The 18,898-nt window shown below is 42.1% G+C and overlaps 1 protein-coding gene across 16 annotated transcripts in view; it reads right to left on the bottom strand.

Moving 5' to 3' along the window:
- The window catches only part of RGS6 (regulator of G protein signaling 6), a 646,702-nt gene that overhangs the window by 45,803 nt on the left and 582,001 nt on the right, over positions 1 to 18,898 (bottom strand). The gene's annotated exons all lie outside the window — the stretch shown is intronic.

Raw genomic sequence — 18,898 nt, 5'->3', positions numbered from 1 at the left:
AACGATATTATTTCATGTATGTAACATTCTTGAAATGACAAATTAGAGAGATAAAGAACAGATTAGTGTTGCTGGGGTTAGAGATGAGTAAGGACAGGGAGTGAGGGAGGTATGGTTATAAAAGGCAACAGGAAGTATCTTTGTGGTGACAGAATGGTTCTGTATTCTGACATGTCTTAACCCACATGATAAATTTGTATAGAACTAAATGCACACATACATGGGGTACAAGTAAAGTTGAGATATGAATAAAGTCAGGGGATTGTAGCCATGTCCATATCACAGCTGTGATATTGTACTATAGTTTTGCAAGATGTTGCTGTTGGGGAAAATTGGGTAAACAGCATATTATTTCTTACAACTGCGTCAGAATCAATATGTATCTCAAAAAGTTTAACTGAAAAAAAAAAACAGGCAATAGGGATTTCCACCAAGATGGCCGAATAGAAACAGTTCCAAAGCCCAGTGCCCAGAGAGAGGGATGCAGAAGGCGAGTGATCTCTGCATTTCCAACTGAGGTTCCAGGTTCATCTCATTGGGACTGGTTAGACAGTGGGTGCAGCCCAAGGAGGGTGAGCCAAAGCAGGGTGGGGCACCACCTCACCTGGGAAACACAAGGGGCTGGAGAACTCCCTCTTCTAGCCAAGGGAAGCCATTAGGGACTGTTCGCGACACTCTGGCACTCTGGCTCAGGTACCGTGCTTTTCCCATGGTCTTCGGTCTTCACAACCCACAGACCAGGAGATTCCCTCTGGTGCCTACAACACCGGTACCCCAGGTTTCCAGCACAAAACTGGGTGGCCATTTTAGCTGCAGCAGTTTTTTTTTTTTTCTCATATCCCAGTGGCACCTGGAACGTCAGTGAGAAAGAACCACTCATTCCCCTGAAAAAGGGGGCTGAAGCCAGGGAGCCTAGAGATCTGGCTTGGCAGGTCCCACCTCCATGAAGACCAGCAAGCTAAGATCCACTGGCTTGAAATTCTTGCAGCCAGCACAGCAGCTCGACCTGGGACATTCGAGCTCAGTAGGGGGAGGGCGTCCAACATTGCTGAGGCTCCAGTAGGCGGTTTTAACCTCGCCTATGTAGGCAAAGTCCCTGGGAAGTTTACACAATAACTGGGTGGAGCCTACTGCAGCTCAGCAAGGCCTCTGCAGGCAGACAGTCACTAGACTCCCATCTTGCTGGGCAGGGCATCTCTGAAAATATGCAGCAGCCCATCAGGGTCTTATTAATGAAACACCCACCTTCCTGGGACAGAGCACCAGGGAAAAGGGGTGGTTGTGGGTTCAATTTCAGCAGACTTAAACATCCCTGCCTGGTAACTCTGAAGGGAGCAATGGATCTCCCAGCACAGTGCTCAAGCTCCGATAAGGGACAGACTGCCTCCTTAAGTGGCTCCCTGATGCCCATGTATCCTGACTGGGAGACACCTCACACAGGAGACCTCTGGCTGACATCTGGCAGGTACCCTTCTGGGAGGAAGCTTCCAAGGAAGGAACAGGCAGCAATCTTTGCTGTTCTGCAGCCCCCACAGGTGATTCCCGGGCAAGCAGGTTCTGGAGTGGACCTCCAGCAAACTCCAGCAGACCTGCAGCAGAGGGGCCTGACTGTTAGAAGGAAAACTAACAGAAAGAAATAGGTTCAACATCAACAGAAACATCCACTCAGAGACCCCATCCAAAGGTCAGCAACTTCAAAGACCAAAGGTAGATAAATCCATGAAGATGGGAAGAAACCAGTGCCAAAAGGCTGAAACCTCCGAAAACCAGAATGCCTCTTCTCCTCCAAGGGATCACAACTCCTCACCAGTAAGGGAACAAAACTGGATGGAGAATGAGTTTGATGAATTGACAGAAGCAGGCTTCAGAAAATGCATAATAACAAACTTCTCTGAGCTAAAGGAGCATGTTCTAAGACAATACAAGGAAGCTAAGAACCTTGAAAAAAGGTTAGATGAAATGCTAATTAGAATAACCAGCATAGAGAAGAACATAAATGACTTGATGGAGCTGAAAAATACAGCACAAGAACTTTGTGAAGCATACACAAGTTTCAATAGCCGAATCAATCAAGCAGAAGAAAGGATATCAGAGATTGAAGATCAACCCAATGAAATAAAGTGAGAAGGCAAGATTAGAGAAAAAAAAGTGAAAAGAAATGAACAAAGTCTCCAAGAACAATGGGATTATGTGAAAAGACCATATCTACATTTGATCAGTGTACCTGAAAGTGACAGGAAGAATGAAACCAAGTTGGAAAACACTCTTCAGGATATTATCCAGGAGAACTTTCCCAACCCAGCAAGGCAGGCCAACATTCAAATTCAGGAAATATAGAGAACACCACAAAGATATCCTTCAAGGAGAGCAACCCCAAGACACATAGTCGTCAGATTCACCAGGGTGGATATGAAGGAAAAAAATGCTAAAGGCAGCCAGAGAGAAAGGTCGGGTTACCCACAAAGGGAAGCCCATTCGACTCACAGCGGATCTCTTGGCAGAAACCCTATAAGCCTGAAGAGAGTGGGGGCCAATATTCAACATCCTTAAAGAAAAGAACTTTCAACCCAGAATTTCATATCCAGCCAAACTAAGCTTCATAAGTGAAGGAGAAATAAAATTCTTTATGGATAAGCAACTGCTGAGAGATTTCATCACCACCAGGCCTGCCTTATAAGAGCTCCTGAAGGAAGCACTAAACATGGAAAGGAACAACCAGTACTAGCCACTCCAAAAACATACCAAATTGTAAAGAGCATCGACACAATGAAGAAACTGCATCAACTAATGGGCAAGCAACCAGCTAGCATCAATATGGTAGGATCAATTCACACATAACAATATTAACCCTAAATGTAAATGGGCTAAATGCCCCAATCAAAAGACACAGAGTGGCAAATTGGATAAAGAGTCAAGACCCTTTAGTGTGCTACATTCAGGAGACCCATCCCATGTGCAAATACACACACAGGCTCAAAATAAAGAGATGGAGGAAGATTTACCAAGCAAATGGAGAGCAAACAAAAGCAGGGGTTGCAATCCTAGTCTCTGATAAAACAGACTTTAAACCAACAAAGATCAAAAGAGACAAAGGCAGTAACGTCGTACAGGGAGGGATCCAAGATGGCCGATTAGGTGCAGCTCCCAGCGAGAGCATGGAGGGTGAGTGGACACTGCATTTCCAGATGGATTTTTATTGCCCACAGACCAGGAGATTCCTGGGTGGAGGAGCCCCACGGGTCGCCAGGGTGGCTGTTTTGGCCAGCGCAGCGGGTCTCCGCACAAAATATACAGGTTCTGGTGCCATTTTAGCTGGCAATTGGAGTGCCTGGGAGACAGAGTTGCCTGTTCAACTGATAAAAAGGGGACTGAAACAGGGAGCCAGGCCAGGAGATTCCTGGGCGAAAAAGTGCCATGAATCTCCATTGTGGCTGTTTCAGCTGGTGCAGTGGGTTGCCGCACGGGAAATCATACAGATCCTGGCACCTTTTCAACAGGCAATTGGAACACCTGGGAGACAGAGTCGCCCATGCAACTGAAAAAAAGGGGACTGAAACGGGGAGCCAGGCCAGGAGATTCCCAGATGAAAAAGTGCCACAAATCTCCAGTGCAGCTGTTTCAGCCAGCACAGTGGGTCACTGCTCAGGAAATCACAGATCCGGGCGCCTTTTCAACAGGTGACTGGAATGCCTGGGAGACAGAGTCACCCATTCAACTGAAAAAAAGGGGACTGAAACAGGGAGCCAGGCCAGGAGATTCCTGGGCAAAAAAGCACCACGAGCCCCCAGTGTGGCTGTTTCAGCTGGCGCAGTGGGTCTCTGCACAAAATCTCACACAAATCTGGGTGCCTTTTCAACTGGTGACTGGAACACCTGGGAGACAGAGTCACCCGTTCAACTGAAAAAAAGGGGACTGAAACAGGGAACTAGGCCAGGAGATTCCCTGGTGAAAAAGCGCCATGAGTCTCCAGTGGCTGTTTCAGCCGGCACAGCAGGTCTACGCACAAGAAATCATATAAATCCAGGCACCATTTCAAATGGTGACTGGGATGCCTGGGAGACAGAGTTGCCCGTTCAACTGAGAAAAAAAAGGGGTCTGAAGCAGGGAACCAGGTGATCAGGCTCAGCCAGTCCCACCCCCACAAAAAGCAGCAATCTGAAACACTCTGGATTGAGAGTTTCACAGCAAGCACAGCTGAACCCGGGACAGTCCAGCTCTGTGGGGGAGGGGCGTCCACCATTATCGAGGCAGTCCACCACTATCGAGGCAGTCCACTATTACTGAGGCAGTCCGCCATTACTAAGGCAATTTGCCATTACTGAGGCAGTCCGCCATTACAGAGACAGTCTGCCATTACCGAGGCAGTCCACCACTACCGAGGTAGTCCGCCATTGCTGAGGTGGCCCGCCATTGCCAAGGCAGTCCACCATTACAGAGAGAGTCTGCCATTACAGAGGTGGGCTGCCATTGCTGAGGCAGTTCTAACTATACCCCTATAATCAAGACTGCAGGGAAGTTCACACAGCAGCTGGGCGGAGCCCACAGTAGCTTAGCAAAGCCCCTGCAGGCGGACTGTGAGTAGGCTGCCTCCTCGCTGGGCAGGGCAGCCCTGAAAAAGGCAGCAGCATGACAAAAACTTATAAATAAAGCCCTACCTTCCTGGGACAGAGCACCTGGGGAAAAAAAAAGGCATTTATGAGTTCTGCTGCAGCAGACTTAAACGTACCTGCCCAGCAGCCCTGAATGGAACAATGGAGCTCACAGCTCAGCACCTGAGCTCCTATGAAGGACAGGCTGTCTCCTCAAGCAGCTCCCTGACCCCTGTATATCCAAAGAGTCACCTCATAAAGGAGAGCTCAGACTGACATTTGGTGGGTATCCTTCTGGGACAAAGATAGCAGAAGAAGAAACTGGCAGCAACCCTTACTGTTCTGCAGCTGCTGCAGGTGATCCCCAGGCAAGCAGGGCCTGGAGTGGACCTCCAGCAGTCCTACAGCAGAGGAGTCTGACTGTTAGAAGGAAAACTAAGAAACAGAAAGAAATAACTTCATCATCAACAAACTGGATGTCTGCTCAGAGACCCCATCTGAAAGTCAATAACTACAAAGACCACAGGTAAATAAATCCACAAAGATGGGAAGAAACCAGTGCAAAAGGGATGAAAACACCCAAAACCAGAACGCCTCTCGTCCTCCAAGGGATCACAACTCCTCACCAGCAAGAGAACAAGGCTGGATGGAGAATGAGTCTGAAGAATTGACAGAAACAGGCTTCAGAAGGTGGGTAATAAGAAACTTCTCTGAGCTAAAGGAACATGTTCTAACCCAATGCAAAGAAACTAAGAACCTTGAAAACAGGTTTGATGAAATACTAATGAGAATAAACAGCTTAGAGAGGAATATAAATGAATTGATGGAGCTGAAAAACACAACATGAGAACTTCATGAAGCATACACAAGTTTCAATAGCTGAATTGACCAAGCAGAAGAAAGGATATCAGAGGTAGAAGATCAACTCAATGAAATAAAACGAGACGTCAAGATTAGAGAAAAAAGGGTAAAAATAAATGAACAAAGCCTCCAAAAAATATTGGATTATGTGAAAAGACCTAATCTAGGTTTGATAGGTGTACCTGAATGTGACGAAGAGAATGAATCCAAGCTGGAAAACACTCTTCGGGATATTATCCAGGAAGACTTCCCCAACCTAGCAAGGCAGGCCAATATTCAAGTCCAGGAAATACAGAGAACACCACAAATATATCCTTCGAGAAGAGCAACCCCAAGACACATAATCGTCAGATTCACCAGGGTTGAAATGAAGTAAAAAATGCTAAGGGCAGCCAGAGAGAAAGATCGAGTTACCCACAAAGGGATGCCCATCAGACTCAGCGGATCTCTCAGCAGAAACCCTACAATCCAGAAGAGAGTGAGGGCCAATATTCAACATCCTTAAAGAAAAGAACTTTCAACCCAGAATTTCATATCTAGCCAAACTAAGCTTCGTAAGTGAAGGAGAAATAAAATCCTTTACAAACAAGCAATTACTCAGAGATTTCATCGCCACCAGACCTGCTTTACAAGAGCTCCTGAAAGAAGCACTAAACATGGAAAGGAACAACCAGTACCAGCCACTCCAAAAACATACCAAATTGTAAAGAGCATCGACACAATGAAGAAACTGCATCAACTAATGGGCAAAACAGCCAGCTAGCATCAAAGTGGCAGGATCAAATTCACACATAACAATATTAACCCTAAATGTAAATGGGCTAAATGCCCCAATCAAAAGACACAGAGTGGCAAATTGGATAAAATGCCAAAACCCATTGGTGTGCTGTATCCAGGAAACCCATCTCACATGCAAAGATAAACAAAGGCTCAAAATAAAGGGATGGAGGAAGATTTACCAAGCAAATGGAGAGCAGAAAAAAGCATGAGTCGCAATCCTAGTCTCTGATAAAACAGACTTTAAACCAACAAAGATCAAAAGAGACAAAGAAGGACATTACATAATGGTAAGAGGATCAATGCAGCAAGAAGAGCTAATGATCCTAAATATATATGCACCCAATACAGGAGCACCCAGATACATAAAGCAAGTTCTTAATGACCTACAAAGAGACTTAGACTCCTACACAATAGTAGTGGGAGACTTTAACACTCCACTGTCAATATTAGACAGATCAAAGAGACAGAAAATTAACAAGGATATCCAGGACTTGAACTCAGACCTGGACCAAGCAAACCTAACAGACATTTACAGAACTCTCCACCCCAAATCCACAGAATATACATTCTTCTCAGCACCACATCACACCTACTGTAAAATTGACAACATAATTGGAAGTAAATCACTCCTCAGCAAATGCAAAAGAATGGAAATCATAACAAACAGTCTCTCAGACCACAGTGCAATCAAGTTAGAACTCAGAATTCAGAAACTAACTCAGAACCACACAGCTTCATGGAAACTGAACAACTGGCTCTTGAATGCTGACTGGATAAACAATGAAATGAAGGCAGAAATATAGATGTTCTTCGAAACCAATGAGAATGAAGACACAATGTACCAGAATCTCTGGGACATATTAAAGCAGTGTCTAGAGGAAAATATATAGCAATAAATGCCCACATGAGAAGCAAGGAAAGATCTAAAGTCTACACCCTATCATCAAAATTGAAAGAGCTAGAGGAGCAAGATCAAAAAAACTCAAAACCTAGCAGAAAACAAGAAATAACTAAGATCAGAGCAGAACTGAAGGAGACAGAGACACACAAAAAAGCCCTTCAAAAAATCAATAAATCCAGGAGATGGTTTTTCGAAAAGATCAACAAAATAGACAGACCACTAGCCAGATTAATAAAAAAGAAAAGAATAATCAAATAGATGCAATAAAAAATGATAAAGGGGATATCACCACAGATTCCATAGAAATACAAACCATCATCAGAGATTATTACAAACAACTCTAGGCACATAAACTAGTAAACCTGGAAGAAATAGATAAATTCCTGGACACTTGCATCCTCCCAAGCCAAAACCAGGAAGAAGTCGAAACCCTGAATAGACCAATAACAAGGTCTGAAGTCGAGGCAGCAATTAAGAGCCTACCACCCCAAAAAAGCCCAGGTCCAGATGGGTTCACAGCCGAATTCTACCAGACATACAAAGAGGAGCTGGTACCACTCCTTCTGAAACTATTCCAAACAATCCAAAAAGAAGGAATCCTTCCCAAATCATTTTATGAGACCAACGTCATCCTGATACCAAAACCCGGCAGAGACTCAGCAAGAAAAGAAAACTTCAGGCCAATATCCATGATGAACATAGATGCAAAAATCTTCAATAAAATACTGGCAAACTGATTGCAACAGCACATCAAAAAGCTTATCCACCATGATCAAGTAGGCTTCATCCCGGGGATGCAAGGCTAGTTCAACATACACAAGTCTATAAACATAATTCACCACATAAACAGAACCAAAGTCAAAAACCACATGATTATCTCTAGATGCAGAGAAGGCCTTTCACAAAACTCAACAGCCCTTTATGCTAAAAACTTTCAATAAACTAGGTATCGATGGAACGTATCTCAAAATAATAAAAGCTATTTACAACAAACCCACAGCCAATATCATACTAAATGGGCAAACACTGGAAGCATTCCCTTTGAAATCTGGCACTAAACAAGGATGCCCTCTCTCACCACTCCTATTCAATATAGCATTGGAAGTTCTAGCCAGAGCAATCAGGCAAGAAAAAGAAATAAAGGGTATTCAATTAGGAAAGGAGGAAGTCAAATTGTCTCTATTTGCAGACGACATGATTGTATATTTAGAAGACCCCATTGTCTCAGCCCGAAATCTCCTGAAACTGATAAGCAACTTCAGCAAAGTCTCAGGATACAAAATCAATGTGCAAAAATCACAAGCATTCCTATACACCAATAACAGACTTAAAGAGAGCCAAATCAAGAACGAACTGCCATTCACAATTGCTACAAACAGAATAAAATACCTAGGAATACAACTAACAAAGAACGTAAAGGACCTCTTCAAGGAGAACTACAAACCACTGCTCAACGAAATAAGAGAGGACACAAACGGAGAAACATTCCATGCTCATGGTTAGGAAGAATCAATATTGTGAAAATGGCCATACTGCCCAAAGTAATTTACAGATTCAACGCTATCCCCATCAAGCTACCAATGACCTTCTTCACAGGACCGGAAAAAAACACCTTAAACTTCATATGAAACCAAAAGAGAGTCCGCGTAGCTAAGTCAATTCTAAGCCAAAAGAACAAAGCTGGAGACATCACACTACCTGACCTCAAACTATACTACAAGGCTATAGTAATCAAAACAGCATGTACTGGTACCAAAACAGAGATATAGACCAATGGAACAGAACAGAGGCCTCAGAGGCAACGCCACACATCTACAACCATCTGATTTTTGACAAACCTCACAAAAACAAGCAATGGGGAAAGGATTCCCTGTTTAATAAATGGTGTTGGGAAAACTGGCCAGCCATGTGCAGAAAGCAGAAACTGGACCCCTTCCTGACACCTTACACTAAAATTAACTACAGATGGATTACAGACTTAAACATAAGACCTAACATAAAAACCCTAGAAGAAAATCAAGGCAAAACGATTCAGGACATAGGCATAGGCAAGGACTTCATGACTAAAACACCAAAAGCATTGGCAACAAAAGCTAAAATAGACAAATGGGACCTAATGCAACTCCACAGCTTCTGCATAGCAAAAGAAACAGTCATTAGAGTGAATTGGCAACCAACAGAATGGGAAAAAATGTTTGCAATCTACCCATCTGACAAAGGGCTAATATCCAGAATCTACGAAGAACTAAAACAGATTTACAAGAAAAAAACAAGCCTATTCAAAAGTGGGTGAAGGATATGAACAGACACTTTACAAAAGAAGACATACATAAGGCCAAGAAACATATGAAAAAATGCTCATCATCACTGGTCATTAGAGAAATGCAAATCAAAACTATGTTGAGGTGCCATCTCATGCCAGTTAGAATGGCGATCATTAAAAAATCTGGAGACAACAGATGCTGGAGAGGATATGGAGAAACAGGAACACTTTTGCACTGTTGGTGGGAGTGTAAATTAGTTCAACCATTGTGGAAGACAGTGTGGTGATTCCTCAAGGACCTAGAAACAGAAATTCCATTTGACCCAGCAATCCCATTACTGGGTATATAGCCAAAGGATTCTAAATCGTTCTATTATAAGGACACATGCACACAAATGTTCATTGCGGCACTGTTTACAATAGCAAAGACTTGGAACCAACCCAAATGCCCATTGATGATAGACTGGACAGGGAAAATGTGGCACATATACACCATGGAATACTATGCAGCCATAAAAAACGATGAGTTCATGTCCTTTGTAGGGACATGGATGAACCTGGAAACCATCATTCTCAGCAAACTGACACAAGAACAGAAAATTAAACACTGCATGTTCTCAGTCATAGGCGGGTGTCGAATAATGAGAACACATGGACACAGGGAGGGAGCATCACACACTGGGGTCTGTTGGGGGGGACCAGGGGAGGGACAGTGCGGGGTGGGGTATTGGGGAGGGATAACATGGGGAGAAATGCCAGATATAGGTGATGGGGAGGAAGGCAGCAAACCACACTGCCATGTGTATACCTATGCAACAATCTTACATGTCTTCACATGTACCCCAAAACCTAAAATGCAATTAAAAAAATAAAAATAAAAAATAAAAAAGAGACAAAGAAGAGCCTTACATAATGGTAAAGGGATCAATGCAGCAAGAAGAACTAACTATCCTAAATATACATGCACCCAGTACAGGAGCACCCAGATACATAAAGCAAGTTCTTAATGATGTACAAAGAGACTTAGACTCCCATACAATAATAGTGGGAGACTTTAACCCCACTGTCAATATTGGACAGATCAATGAGACAGAAAATTAACAAGGATATCCAGGACTTGAACTCAGCTCTGTACCAAGTGGACCTAATAGACATCTACAGAACTCTCCACCCCAAGTCCACAGAATATACATTCTTCTCAGAACCACATCGCACTTATTCTAAAATTGACCACATAATTGGAAGTAAAACACTCCTCAGCAAATGCAAAAAGAATGGAAATCATAACAGTCTCTCAGACCACAGTGCAATCAAATTAGAACTCAGGATTAAGGAACTCACTCAAAACCACACAGCTACATGGAAACTGAGCAACCTGCTTCTGAATGACTACTGGATAAATAATGAAATGAAGGCAGAAATAAAGATGTTCTTCAAAACCAATGAGAACAAAGACACAACGTACCAGAATCTCTGGGGCATATTTAAAGCAGTGTGTAGGGGAAAATTTATGGCACTAAATGCCCACAAGATAATTGAGGAAAGATTTAAAATTGACATCCTAACACCACAACTAAAAGAACCAGAGGAGCAAGATCAGACACATTCAAAACCTAGCAGAAGACAAGAAATAAGATCAGAGCAGAACTGAAGAAGATAAAGACACAACAAATCCTTCGAAAAATCAGTAAATCCAGGAGCTGGGTTTTTTTGAAAAGATCAACAAAATAGATAGACCACTAACCAGACTAATAAAGAAGAAAAGAGAGAAGAATCAAATAGATGCAATAAAAAATGATAAAGGCAATATCACCACCAATCCCACAAAAATACAAACTACCATCAGAGATTACTACAAACACCTCTATGCCAATAAACCAGTAAATCTAGAAGAAATGAATAAATTCCTGAACACTTACATCTTCCCAAGACTAAACCAAGAAGAAGTCGAATCCCTGATTAGACCAATAGCAAGGTCTGAAATAGAGGCAGCAATTAATAGCCTACCAACCACAAGGTCCAGGACCAGATGGGTTCACAGCCGAATTCTACCAGAGGTACAAAGAGGAGCTGATACCATTCCTTCTGAAACTATTCCAAACAATACAAAATGAGGGAATCCTCCCTAACTCATTTTATGAGACCAACATCATCCTGATACCAAAAACCTGGCAGAGACACACCAAGAAAAAATATTTCAGGCCAATATCCATGATGAACATTGATGTGAAAATCCTCAATAAAATACTGGCAAGTCAAATCCAGCAGCACATCAAAAAGCTTATCCATCATGATCAAGTCAGCTTCATCCCTGGGATGCAAGGCTGGTTTGACATATGCAAATCTATAAACATAATACATCACATAAACAGAACCAAAGACAAAAACCACATGATGATCTCAATAGATGCAGAGAAAGCCTTTGACAAAAATTCAACAGCCCTTTATGCTAAAAACTCTCAAACTAGGTATTGATGGAACATATCTCAAAATAATAAGAGTTATCTATGACAAACCCACAGCCAATATCATACTGAATGGGCAAACACTGGAAGCATTCCTTTTGAAAACTGGCACAAGACAAAGATGCTCTCTCTCACTTCTCTTATTCAACATAGTATTGGAAGTTCTGGCCAGGGCAATCAGGCAAGAAAAAGAAATAAAGTGTATTCCATTAGGAAAAGAGGAAGTCAAATTTTCTCTATTTGCAGATCACATGATTGTATATTTAGAAGACCCCATCGTCTCAGTCCAAAATCTCCTGAAACTGATAAGCAACTTCAGAAAAGTCTCAGGATACAAAATCAATGTGCAAGAATCACAAGCATTCCAATACACCAATAACAGACAAACAGAGAGCCAAATTATGAGTGAACTCCCATTGACAATTGCTACAAAGAGAATAAAATACCTAGGGATTTTCTAACAAAGGATGTGAAGGACCTCTTCAAGGATAACTACAAACTACTTTTCAAGGAAATAAGAGAGGAAATAAACAGATGGAAAAACATTCCATGCTCATGGTTAGGAAGAATCAATATCATGAAAATGGCCATACTGCCCAAAGTAATTTATAGTTTCAATGCTATCCCCATCAAGCTACCATTGACTTTCTTCACAGAATTGGAAAAAACCACCTTAAACTTCATACAGAACCAAAAGAGAGCCCACATAGCCAAGTCAATTCTAAGTAAAAAGAACAAAGCTGGAGGCATCATGCTACCTGACTTCAAACTATACTGTAAGGCTACAGTAATCAAAACATCATGGTACTGGTACCAAAACAGAGATACAGACCAATGGAACAGAACAGAGGCCTCAGAAATAATGCCACACATCTACAACCATGTGATCTTTGACAAACCTGACAAAAACAAGCAGTGGGGAAAGGATTCCCCATTTAATAAATGGTGTTGAGAAAACTGATTAGCCATATGCAGAAAGCTGAAACTGGATCTCTTCCTTACATCTTATACAAAAATTAACTCCAGATGGATTAAAGATTTAAACATAAGACCTAACACCATAAAACCCTAGAAGAAAACCTAGGCAATACCATTCAGTACATAGGCATGGGCAAGGACTTTATGACTAAAACACAAAAAGCAATGGCAACAAAAGCCAAAATAGACAAATGGAATCTAATTAAACTTAAGAGTATGTGCACAGCAAAAGAAACAATCATTAGCATGAATCAGCAATCAATAGAATGGGAAAAAATTTTTGTAATCTATCCATCTGACAAAGGGCTAATATATAGAATCTGCAAATAACTTAAACAAATTTACAAGAAAAAAAACCCCATCAAAAAGTAGGCAAAGGATATGAACAGACATTTCTCAAAAGAAGACATTTATGCAGCCAACAAACATATGAAAAAAAGCTCATCATCACTGGTCATTAGAGAAATGCAAATCAAATCCACATTGAGATACCATCTCACACCAGTTAGAATGGTGATCATTAAAAAATCAGGAGACAACAGATGCTGGAGAGGATGTGGAGAAATGGGAACACTTTTACACTGTTGGTGGGAGTGTAAATTAGTTCAACCACTATGGAAGACAGTGTGGCGATTCCTCAAGGATCTGGAAATAGAAATACCATTTGACCCAGCAATCCCATTATTGGGTATATACCCAAAGGATTATAAATCATTCTGTTATAAAGACACATGCACACATATGTTTATTGTGGCACCGTTCACAATAGCAAAGACTTGGAACCAACCCAAATGCCCATCGATGATAGACTGGACAGGAAAAATGTGGCACATATACACCATGGAATACTATGCAGCCATAAAAAAGGATGAGTTCATGTCTTTGCAGGGAAATGGATAAAGCCGGAAACCATTATTCTCAGCAAACTGACACAAGAACAGAAAACCAAACACCACATGTTCTCACTTATAAGTGGGTGTTAACAATGAGAACACATGGGCACAAGGAGGGGAACATCACACACTGGGGCCTGTCAGGGTTGGGGGGCTAGGGGAGGGAGAGCAGCAGGGTGGAGGCTAGGAGAGGGATAGCATTAGAAGAAATATCTAATGTAGATGATGGGGTAATGGATGCAGCAAACCATCATGGCATGTATATACCTATGTAACAAACCTGCATGTTCTGCACATGTACCCCAGAACTTAAAGTATAACAACAACAACAACAACATAAAAAAAACAGGCAATAATGCAGTTGGATCAGTTTGTGTATTTCAGGGCCACCACCTCGTTCTGGAAGGAGTTCTTGGCAACCACATCACAGGACATGTAACTAACACCCAGGAGGGGCAGGTACTGCAGCAAGGTGCCACCTCTTCTCCTCAGCTCCCAGGGGCATTTACTATACATTCTGGCCTTGGAAAATAATTTCACCCCTGATTTCCAGCCAGTTCCTAGAGTCTTGTGGTCCCTTCCAAACAGATCTGTCCTCACCAAGGGTAGAAAAATCCTGGTCCATTAGAAAAGAGGTTTTGTCAGTGGACAAAAGATTATTTATCCATTGAAGTGGAATTCAGCTCAGCTGCACAGGAAAGCTTGGCTGTTCCAAGAGAGAATGTGTTAGGAGTGAGGTTGGCCTTCATTAGGGAGGGCAGGCTCGTTAGTTAGTGGCTGGCCTGGTGGAGGAAGCATCTTCCCCCATGTATGCTCATTGTTCTTCCCATGAAGCCAGACAAGGGCCCTAGAGGTGGGGGGAATGGAGAGCTGGTCAGGGAGGAAGAGAGTACTCAGCTGAGAGGCAGGACTGGTCATTAAAGGCCTCTTCCTGGGTGCTCTTTCCAGGGAAGGCATGGAAGGAGGAGGCAGAGACTTCCCATCAGCTGGGGGACATATTTTAGAGATGCCTGGCCAGAAAAAGCCAGAGCAATGACAAGAATTCACCAAGACTCACTCCTTACCCAGCACAAAAGAAAGGGAGAGCACAGTAGACAAGATATGGAGTCAACCTATACGTCCATCAATGAACAGGTAAATGGGTAAAGGCAATGAGGTATATAGGCGTAACGGAATACTATTTGGCCTTAGCAAAGAAGGAAATCCTGTCATTTGTGACAACATGAATAAACCTGGAGAATATGATGTTAAGTGAAATAAGTCAGGTACAGAAAGACAAATATCACATGTCTTCACTTATGTAGGGAGACCTTGGAGATATTGTGGGTTTGGTACCACCAGACCATCACAATAAAGCAATTCATAAGAAATATCTGATTTCCCAGTACACATAAAAGTTATGATTATACCATATGGAGTCATGATGTATGCAATAACATTATGTCTAAAAAACCAAGGTATGTACCTTAATGAAAAAATACTTTATTGTTAAAATGCTAAGGACCAACTGAGCCTTTGGCAAGTCATAATCATTTTGCTGGGGCAGGGTCTTGTCTTGATATTGTTGGATGCTGACTGATTAGGGTGGTGACTGCTGAAGGCTGGGGTGACTGTGGCAATTTCTTAAAATAAGACAAGTTTGTTATGTCAATTGACTCGCAAAAGATTTGTCTGTAGCACGTGATGCTATTTGATAGCATTTTAATCACAGAATAACTTCTTTCAAAATTGCAGTCCATCAAATCCTGCTGCTGCTTTATCAACTAAGTTGATGTAATATTCTAAATTCTTTGTTGTCATCTCAGCAATGTTCATAGCATCTTCATTAGTAGATTCCATCTCAAAAAACCACTTTCTTTACTCTTCCATAGGAAGCAACGTTTCATTCATTAAAGTTTGATCATGAGGTTGTAGCAATTCAGTCACATCTTCAGACTCTATTTCTAATTCTAGTTCTCTTGCTATTTCCACCACATCTGCAGTTACTTTCTTCACTGGGATTTTGAACTTCTCAAAGTCATCCATTAGGGCTGGAATCAACTTCTTCCAAACTCCCATTAATGTCAATATTTTTACTTCTTTCCATGAAACACAAATGTTCTTAATGACATCCAGAATGGTGAATTATTTCTAGAAGGTCTATGATTTACTTTGCCTAAATGCATTAGAGGAACCACTCTCCATGACAGCTATAGCTTTATGAAATGTATTTCTTTTTGTTTGTTTGTTTGTTTGTTTTTTTGAGACGGAGTTTCGCTCTTGTTACCCAGGCTGAAGTGCAATGGCGCGATCTCAGCTCACTGCAACCTCCACCTCCTGGGTTCAGGCAATTCTCCTGCCTCAGCCTCCTGAGTAGCTGGAATTACAGGCATGCGCCACCATGCCCAGCTAATTTTTGTATTTTTAGTAGAGACAGGGTTTCACCATGTTGACCAGGATGGTCTCGATCTCTTGACCTCGTGATCCACTAGTAAGACTTAAAAAGTTGAAATTACTTCTTGATCTATAGGCTACAGAATGGATGTTCTGTTAGCAGTCATGAAAACACATTAATCTCCCTGTACCTCTCCATCAGAGCTCTTGCATGGCTTGGTGCATTGTCAATGAACAGTAATATTTGGAAAGAAATGTTATTTTTTTCCTCAGCAGTAGGTCTCAACAGTGACCTTAAAGTATTCAGTAAACCATGCTGCAAACAGATGTGCTGCCATCCAGACTTTGTTGTTCCATGTATAGAACACAGGCAGAATAGATTTAGCATCATTCTTAAAGGCTCTAGGATTTTCAGAATAATGAATGAGCATTGGCTTCAACTTATAGTCACCAGCTGCATTAGTCCCTAGCAGGAGAGTCAGCTGGTCCTTTGAACCTTTTAAGAAGGCATTGACTTCTCTTCTCTAGCCATGAAAACCCTAGATTTGTCTTCTCCCAATATAAGGCTGTTTAATCTACACTGCAAATCTGTTGTTTAGTGTAGCTACCTTCATTGTTGATCTTAGGTAGATCTTCTGGATAACTTGCTGCAGCTTCTATACCAGCACTTGCTGTTTCACTTTGCACTTTTATGTTACGGACTTGGCTTCTTTTTGTAAACCACATGAACCAACCTCTGCTAGCTTCCAACTTTTCTTCTGCAGCTTCCTCACCTCTTTCAGTCTTCATGGAATTGAAGTGAGATAGGTCCTTGCTCTGGATTAGGCTTTGGCTTAAGAAAATATTGCAGCTGATTCGATCTTCTATTCAGACCACTAAAACTGTCTCCACATCAGCAATAAGGTTGTTTGCTTTCTTATCATTTGTGTGTTCACTGGAGTAGCATGTTTAATCTTCAATAACCTTTTCTTTGCATTCACAACTTGGCTGTTTGGCACAAGAGGACTTGCTTTCAGCCTATCTTGGCTTTCAACATGCCTTCCTCACTAAGTGTAATCATTTCTAGTTTTCAATTTAAAGTTAGAGACGTTCCTCCTGCTTGAACACTTAGAGACCACTGCAGAGTTATTAATCGGCCCAACTGTAATATTGTTCATCCCTGCTTCTTTCAATATTGTTGTCATTTCAGGGAATAGAGAGACCCAATGAGTGGGAAAGAGATGGGGGAATGGCTGGTTGGTAGAGCAGTCAGAAAACAAACGCACACAACATGTATCGATGAAGTTCACTGTCTTATACAGGTGCAGGTGGGCACCCCCAGGGCAATTAAAATAGTAACATCGAAGACCACCAATCATAGACAACCATAAAAAATAATAATAGTGAAAAAGCTTGATGTTACGAGAATTACCAAATTGTGGCATAGACAAAGAATGAGCACATGCTATTGGAAAAATGGTGCTGATAGTCTTGCTTGATGCAGGGTTGCCGCAAACCTTCAATTTCTGTTTTTTACAAATTGAATAAACCCACTGGAAGGATTCAAATGAAATTAAATAGTGGCTTGGTTCTTTTTTTTTCTTGTGAGACAAAGTCTCGCTCTGTCACTCAGGCTGCAGTGCGGTGGTGCGATCTCAGTTCACTGCAACCTCCGCCTACTGGGTTCAAGTGATTCTCATGTCTCAGCCTCCTGAGTAGCTGGGATTACAGGCACACACCATCGCACCCAGCTAATTTCTATATTTTTAGTAGAGACGAGGTTTTGCCATGTTGGCCAGGCTGGTCTCGAACTCCTGGCCTCAAGTGATTCACTTGCCTTGGATAGTCCAGACATATTCTGATTTAACACACTTAGTGGGAACATACTTCACTAAGTACTTTTCTGAAAATTTCAAACAAAAATGCAGCCCACTCTTGTTTAAGTGCCCTGAGGAACAGTATGTGTTTATCTTTTATAGATGCATAGTGTCTAGCACAGGGTCAGATGTTAGTCAAATATACATGTTCACTGAAATGTCTGTTTGAATTTAATGTTCAGCAAGTTTACTGGCTATATACTTGTTTGGGTTTATGATTGCATCAAACTCCTGCTCTCTGCATAGAAGGAGAGTGAGGATTACACTCAGTTCAGAGTAGCATGAGTATCTTGGCTCATCCATCCCTAATGGTCTTGGAGCCCAGGCTGAGGGGTATCCTTGGTCTTTGCTTTCATTTGTTGTCTCTTTAAATTGTTCTAACTTTTGTTTTTTTTAATGGAGTCTTTACTCTATTCCCCAGGCTGGAATGCAGTGGTGTGATTTCAGCTCACTGCAATCTCTGCCTCATGAATTCAAGCAATCCTCCTGCCTCAGCCTCCAAGTAGCTGGGATTACAAGCATGCATCACCACGCCTGGCTAATTTTTATATATTTTTTAGTACAGACACTGTTTCACACCATGTTGGCCAGGCTGGTCTCGAACCCCTGGCCTCAAGTGATTCACCTGCCTCGGCCTCCGAAAGTGCTGGGGTTACAGGCGTGAGCCACCACACCCGGTCAAACTGTTCTAACATTTAAAGCTTAGGTACAAATATTAGTCCAGAGTAAAAATGACACACTGTCTCCTTGTGTCAGGCATCACTTCTTTCTGGCTGACAGAGCCAGGTGGCTCCTGAGTCATCTGGAAAGGCCTATCATAGTGCCTGGACCCTCTCCAGACCCTTCTCCAACGCAACAGTTCCCTGCCTCTTGTTCTGACCTTTCAAAGGAATTGAAATCCTCAGTCATTATCTCACAGTACCCCTCTGCTACCCCATG

Source organism: Aotus nancymaae, unplaced genomic scaffold (assembly GCF_030222135.1).
Source record: "Aotus nancymaae isolate 86718 unplaced genomic scaffold, 86718_ANA_hifiasm-v0.15.2.pri h1tg000011l, whole genome shotgun sequence".
Taxonomy (NCBI): domain Eukaryota; kingdom Metazoa; phylum Chordata; class Mammalia; order Primates; family Aotidae; genus Aotus; species Aotus nancymaae.
This window is presented reverse-complemented; position numbering and strand designations above follow the sequence as displayed.